Source organism: Tamandua tetradactyla, chromosome 2 (genome assembly GCF_023851605.1).
Source record: "Tamandua tetradactyla isolate mTamTet1 chromosome 2, mTamTet1.pri, whole genome shotgun sequence".
Taxonomy (NCBI): Eukaryota; Metazoa; Chordata; class Mammalia; order Pilosa; family Myrmecophagidae; genus Tamandua; species Tamandua tetradactyla.
The window spans coordinates 113,773,647-113,781,392 of record NC_135328.1 but is presented as its reverse complement, the minus strand read 5'-3'; the positions used below and the strand labels follow the sequence as shown (position 1 = coordinate 113,781,392).

The following is a 7,746-nucleotide window of genomic DNA, read 5'->3' as shown; positions in this document are numbered from 1 at the left end:
GTAAAGGACCTTGAGGTGAGAAGATCATCCTATATTATATGGGAGGGCCTTAAATCCCATGACAAGAGTCCTTATAAAAGACAGAACAGGGGTAGGAAATGGGACCCTGGAGGCAGAAATTGGATTGATACTGCCTTGAGCTAAGGAATACTTAGAGCCACCAGTAGCTGAGAGAGGCAAGAAATGAATTCTCTCCTGGAACACCTGGAGGAAGCAAGGCCCTGCCAACTCTGTCAGCCTCCAGAACCATGAGGGAATGTATTTCTCTTGTTTTAAGCCTCTAAATTTGTGGTAATTTGTGACAGTAGCCTCAGGAAATTGAATACAATGAGGCAGTTCATTCTGTGGCTGGGAGGAAAGGTTCTTGGCATAAATCAGATACCCTCATGATTCTCATAGTACAGGACATTCATCCCTGTCCTTGCCCACAAATGAGTACTGCATACAACAATTCTTCAGTCCTCTCTGTGGTCGTGCCCTATGCAGTGTGACACTTGTAGCTCCTCCCATCGAGGGATGGAGTGATTTTCTCCACCCCTTGATTCTGGTCAAGATCCTTGTCCTATAATAGAATGGGACAAGAGTAACAGGGCACCAGTTCCAAATACAGGCCTTAAGAGACTTTGCATGCTTCCACTCTGTCTCAGAACTCTGACACCAGAGTGAGGACAAACCTGAGGCTAGCCTAGTGGAGGATAAGAGAGCCCATGAAGGAGGGATCACTTGTCCAAGCCAAGGCCTTCTAGGCTAGTTTTAGAGATAGCAGACTCCCAAATATGTGAGCAAGCCCAACACACCTAACAGCAGAGTCAACTACCTAACCTCTAGCTGAACAAAGATGATGAGCAAGCTTCGCTGAGACCAGAAAAAGAGCAGAGCCCAGCTGACATAGAGACTCCTAAGGAATAATAAATGCTGATTATTTGAAGCATCCAGATTTCTGGATGGTTTTTCAGGCAGCAGTAGCTAAGTGCTAAAGTATACAAGATGACTTTTCCTGGAGGTTATTGAGGAAGGTGGAGGAGGGCTGGGGAAAATGCATTCCAGGGAGAGGTTACAGCTTGATCAAAGGTGTGGAGGCCCCTATTTGTGTTCAGTGTATTCTTAACACATAAGCAAGTGTCCACGTATCTCCAAGCGCTTTGCTTCATTACCACCTTTAGAGCAACAGCCAAGATGCCAGCTGTCAGCCTCCCCTCACTTCCTCTCCCCTTCCTTTAACCTACAAAAACACTGCCTACTGATGAGTTGTAAGTCATTTTGCAGAGGAAATTGGGTGTGCAAATTCTGTGATTAGACAAACATCTCTCATTAAAAGTTGCAATCCACTGGCCCTCCATGTTGACACCTTACTTCTGAGCTCTTCACAGCCTGAGCACTCAATGGCCCTGAACAATTCCACCTTCTTCATCTCCTTCCCAGCTCCCTCCCTGCCTTGCTTGATTTGTCTCCAGAAAATGACACAGTCTTCCAGATGGGGTAACACAGCCTTCTCTTACTTGCAGTGATAATAATGTTTTCTCAGTTTTATTGCAGTCTCTTGAGAGTGGGACTGATTTGCATATTCCCTAACACTTAATTAACGATGTCACCTTCCCAGTGCCTTGAAAACAGTTTGCTTTTTTTTTCCTCCTCCCTGGGCAGACCTCCAACAGTTACCTCCCACATTTTCTGCTGCAGTCCTTTTTATTACTTTAATGACAAATAATTGGACAGATTCTGAGTAATGAGGGTGAGAGCCAAAGGACTGTTGCAAGGGAGACGGCTGCATGTTACAAGACACTTTTAGTGGTCTCTAAATCAGACAGACAAGGAGAGTAATGATCATCTTGCCGTAATGAGACACAATTAAGAATCACTGCAGCAAGTGACAGAGCAGTTCATTGAACAGTAACCTCCTTCTTCGCCTTCCCTCTCCCTCTTTTTTTTCCAAAGGAGATCGAAGCTTAATTATAGCATCGCCATTTGCAATGCTCTGGTTAAGACGGCGTCAGCACTTCCCATATAAATCATACCTTTTCATACATTATTACTTAAACATAAAAACTGACTCCATTTTGAAATGTAGGGTGTCAGATCTTGATCTAAGAGAATCGGGAAATAGAGATTCTCGGCGTTAGAAAGGGTCTTACAGGCGCTCTATTTATACCCAACCCCTGAATGCTTAAAGGTTTACATTTAACGCATGGGTGTTATGGGCCCCTAAGTTTGGTATTTCTTCAGTTTTATCCTGCAGGGTTTGCTAGAACAGACTGCCATGCACCGCACTCAGAGTTCTTGATTCAATAGGTTGGGGTGGGGTTAAGTTTGTCTTTCTGAGTTCCCAGGTGTTGCTACTGCTGCTAGTTCAGGAAGACTCTTTGACACCCAAGACGTTAGTCTTTACTATGAATGGGACCCAAACAAAACTCCAAATCACCAAAAGTTCGAAAGTTGTTTTATTTTTGTTTTTATTTAAAAGAACAGATCCAAAACAAAGTGTTCTCTTCAGAAACCCATCCACCGGCTCATCTCCACTCTAAAGAGTGGTTATTCTTTTCCAGTTATTCCTTTAAAAATAAAAGAAAAGTTAAAAAATCAGATGCATACTTGATGAATCACTGCTATTTAAAATTATATCTATAATATATATGTACATATATAAATTGCCTTTCCAAGTCTCTTACTACCTCTTTTCTAATGAAAGGAAAGCCTTTTGGGATGTTTTCTTATTCTCTATTCAAGATCTGCTTCCTCAGGGCTACCAGTCTCCGCCAGTACAGTATGTTTAGAATGGCCAAGACATTCCAAATTCTATAGATAGAAAAATAGTAATAGAATATAAATAAGTTTCCCAAAGCTATGGAAATAATGGTAGAGACATCTTTCTGGATGTTTTCTTTACTGATTTATAATCTGTTGTTCACAGTATTTATTAAAGGACAGATCCAATGCCATTCTACTTAATCCTAACCCTTTGTGATTAGTTTTTAGCAGTGTGGTTTTCTGTGGAATAACACCAGTTAAGCAAACTGGAATAACATGCTTAAGGAAAAAAAATTACCCATAATTTGTCTCCCAAATCCTTTTGGATGACTGTGGGATCATAAATAAATAGTGACAAAGGTGTCTCCAGCCTTTTGCCTCGGAAACCACCTTGCAATTAGCCAGATGCGTGATGTGATATATTTAATAAATAATACAAAGCAAATATGGGAAAGTGGAAGAATTCAGTAGTGACTGTAAATGTTGGAGGTACACTCAGAGTAAAGGAAATAATTTTTGAAAATTGAATTTACTGAACCAACCAAGTGTTCCAGCCTTGTGAAGATGAGGTCTAAAGACAAGTTAGGGGATTGGAGGGCTTGAATAATAGCAAAACAAGTTTCTCGATTAGCAGCATTTACAAGGTTCAGATGCCCAAAGTTAAACACCTGCGGGACTCTGCGGTGTACACAGATGACCACAGCAATCCTCCTGAATACTCTACTAGACAGGACGGGTTGTGAGGTTCGCTGAGGTAACACAGACCTCAGAATGTGGCAGAGAGTTATTTCCCGTGCGAGGCAGTCCAGGTGACTCTCCAGGGCAATGAGCCCACATTGAACGACTCACTTCACCTGGCTGCTTTGGTTTTCTTGTTCCACCATCTTAACTGAGACCTCCCGGGTCCCTTTGGCAGAGGAAGAGAATGCTGGAAGGTTCTGCACAGGCAATGAAATCTTCAGTCAGGTAGGGTCATCACTTCTGCTAATAGCAGGCTTCCTGGCCTGGAACTTGGCACACAGCTCTGCCCAAAAGTAGAGGGATAGGGATGCATAATCCTCCCACCGATGAGGGGGTTAGACAAATGTAAGCACCAGAAGCCTCTACCATAGTGATCTGACAAAATGTCCACCTGTTAATAGTCTGCACAGAATTAACTTTATTATCAAGCATCCATCTATGCTTTCTAATTGCAAGGTATGAGATATCTCATATCGGGTGAATTGCTTCTGTTCTCTACTTTTTTCACTGAAAACAAACTAAGCACATGGGGTTTACAAAATACTTTTACATTTATTATCTCTGTTAATGAAACCCTGCAATACTCTGTGTAAAAAAGGTATCGTTATTCTTTTCAGAGGAAATGGCTTAATGAAGTTTAGAAACTTACTCAAGTTTTAGCAGTTGAAAATGCTGAAACCAAAACCAAAACCTAGTTCTTTGACTTGACTCTTATGTTCGTTGCACTATACTACATTGCTCTCTCTCTTGGAGCTCTTTATTCCTATTCCTCTCCAAAAAGTAAATTAAAATCACTGCAGTGTCATCAAACATGGAATATTCTGTATCTGGTCCCCTCAGAGTTTCAGACTCAGTTCAGAGATTATGGAGATTGTTTTGTCATAAGGTTGCTGCAAAAATCATTAGTCTGGAATTTCTTTAAAAGTCTAAAATGCACTCTGCTTTTATTCCTTTTTATTTGATCCTCATGTGTGCTGCTAAAATCTTGGCTTATTGGCTATTAAATTAATTTTATTAAATATGAATAATTACAGGGTTTTGGCTAATACAATTCTAATATGTGTCATTTGTAGTTCTTTACCAGTAAATTGAAATCTGTCAACTGTTAGGTTGTCATTTTATAGTTCCTCATGCCCCAGAACGTTAATGCTTTTAACAGAAACTAAACTCCTTGGAATTAGGTGTTTTCCCTTTTACCAAGGGAGAAACTGAGGCCCACTGGGAGTCATATTGTGACATCTTGATTCCAGACTGGTTGTTCTCCTGGTGCTGGTTGTATACATAGCAACCTTCCAAGTTGAATTTCTCATAACAAGGTGAACTGTGAATGCTGCTATAAGAAAAAATAAAAGTCAACCCACAAAATCTGGGATATAAGCAACCTAACTTTCTTTCCCCTTAAGTAAGTCAGGTTAACTCTCTCTCATACATCCCAGTCCATAGGGTGGTAGAAATAGTCTCATTGCATTTGGGGCACCTACTTATATCAATACTGTCAGTGTCCCTATCACAGCCCCTTGGCATTCACCATTCCCGTAGATGTCAACAGTATCTTACTGCCACCATCTTTAACTCTCGCTCTTGCCCACACCCAGGGCAGAACGGAATTGCTGAAGAGGAGTCCTTAGCAGACTGGATGGGAGTGGGAGAATAAAAATTCCAGTTTCCTGGACCTTTAGGTAAGAATCTCTGAAAAGTATTCCACGGTCTCTCTGCAGGTCCCTATTGGGTTTGGTTCAAAGTTTCCAACAGCGATAACCTTTTCTTTAATTGGCCTTCTTCTTTTTCCTATTTTACTTTTCCATTTGTCTCCTAGATTATCCTGTGATAACCAGCCAAATAAATCTCATAAACTTAGACCCTGTCTCAAGGGTCTGTTTCTGGGGTAGCCCAGCCTAAAGCGCTCACACTCCCAATATCTCTAATACTTCATCTGATTTCCATTTTCTTTCAGAATGGCAAAGTGTAATTGGAGGCTGCCTATTATATAGGACTAGGTAGAATATATAGTAATGGGAGACAAAGAGTGGAGTAGATGTGGCCCCACTCTTAATATCCAAGCAACATTGTGAGGTCGGAGAGGAGGCATCAGGCTGAGGGGAAAAATGACATGTGTGAAAGTTCAGAAATGAATATAGCATGCCACTTTCTGATATGTAGTAAGTGGTCAAAAATGGTACTTAATATTATTGTTGTTAAAAGCAAAAAGGAAGCCAGAGAATACAGCCAAATTTTAATTAAGTTCCCACAATTTCAATGTTATGAAACCAAAATGCAAAACTTCCTCACTCAAAACTGATATCTAATTACTCCTATCACATCTACATTTGTTTATCTTTCAGTCTCCCACTTTGTCTAATGATGGTAAATGGTCCATGATACAATTCAAATATAACATAAATTTACTACATTGGAAATTGCAAATCATCTTTGCAATCATGCAGCATTTCATAGTGCTTGATGAAGTGATGTTGGAAAAGTACTTGGTTCACATGCAAAGCCCCCCAAAAATGTGTGACCTCATGGAAAGTGAAAAAGATGCAGTGATGGTTACTTCAAATAAGGATATTAATATAATAAAGGATTAAAAGAAATCCTTTGTCAAACAGTTGAAACATATGAGTACTTTGCAAAAATTACACACTTTGTAATAACTTTGAAAAAATAAAATAAACAGTAAATGTTCTATGACATTGCTTCATATAAATTATTTTTAAGTAGGCCTTTTTTCAAAAGGAAAATCCAATTCTAGGAATTAGCATACGGATATCAGTTCTTACCTAACTTTTGTTAGTTGAACAGGATAAAATTAAATTCTTCTTAGACCTTTTAATTTCATTTTCAAAGTAATTGATTTAGCCCAATCAAAATGATGTTTCACTATTTATCATGAGAGTTTGGTTCCCATTTTCATGGATTCACTTTAAGTGGTCTTCTTTTTATGGCATTGATTATCCTTATATATCCAGGACCCCTCATGGCTTCATGGACAAGCCTAGAACTCAAATATGGCAACTGTTGGTATGTGACCAGAACACTTTTGAGAATGAAAGGGAGCACATTTAATAGTCATTTTAGGACAAGAGGTATAAACTGAACCTGTCATGGGCAAGCCAAAGTGAACAGCCATGTTTGTTTCAGGGAGTTATATGTGTTGAACGATGTATGGAAGAGCTTTTTTTCTGATAGCATGAGAAATGACCTACCATAGTGACTTCCCCGCCACTGGCAATATTCAAGCAGATGGCATATCTGTCTACGATGCTGTAGGAGACCTTGCTATCTTGAACAAGAAGCTGGGAATGATAGTATCTGTAGACTCCTTTCCAATGTAACTCCTCAGATTCTCTAAGTCTCCTTTGTCTCCAAGAGCATTTCTTCTTCTTTATTTATTTTTTTTTGTTTGCTGTTTGATGGGGTCACATTTCATTCTTTTTCCATGTGAGTATCCCGTTATTGCAGCACCATTTGTTCAATTTTTGTTTTGTTTTTTGTTTGCTTGTTTTGGGTGAGTGCATGGGCCTGGAATCGAACTTGGGTCTCCTGAAAGAGTTCTACCACTGAACTACCCTTACATCCTTTGCATTTCCTCTTTTTTTTTGGCATGGGCAGGCTCCGGGAATCGAACCCGGAATGTCTGGCACAGCAGGTGAGAACTCTGCCACTAAGCCACCAGTGCACCGCCCCCTCGCACTTCTTTTTGATGTATACTTAAAGCCACTGTTTTAGTTTCCTGGCTGCTGAAACAAATGCCATGCAATGGTTAGCTTAAGCAATGGGAATTTATAGGATCACAGTTTTGAGGCTCGGAAAAGTCCAAACTCAAGGTATCATCAACGTGATGCTTTCTCCCAGAAAACTGTGGCATTCTGGTGCTGGCTGCTGGTAGTCGTGGGTCCTTGGCTTTTCTGTCACATCACAGTGCACATGATGGTCTCTCATGGCTTCTCTTCCGGGTTCCATTAGCTTCCGGCTTCTCGCTGGTCCCTGTGGTTTTGTTTCTGAGGCTTCCTCTATAAAGGCTCCAGGTATAGGATTAAGCGTGATCCTGAATGAGGTGGGTCACACCTTAAATGAAGTAACCTCAACATAAGGTCCTATTTACAAGGGTTCATGCCCAGGGAATGGATTAAGTTAAAGAAACATGTTTTTCTGGGGTACACACAGCTCTAAACCATCACAGTTATCATAGAGTTTTGCCTAGCAGGTTTTGGAGAGTCTCTTCATCTAAATAAAAGGCATCTCTGCATGGTGTCTGTC

The 7,746-nt window shown here is 40.4% G+C and overlaps 1 long non-coding RNA gene across 1 annotated transcript; it reads left to right on the top strand.

Annotated features, from left to right (window-relative positions):
• Window positions 1–4,791: 4,791 nt before the first annotated feature.
• LOC143661533 (uncharacterized) lies at window positions 4,792–6,044 on the top strand. The gene is made up of 3 exons (XR_013164662.1): window positions 4,792–4,888; window positions 5,082–5,165; window positions 5,829–6,044. It is a non-coding gene; the product is annotated as an uncharacterized LOC143661533 (long non-coding RNA).
• Window positions 6,045–7,746: the final 1,702 nt, after the last annotated feature.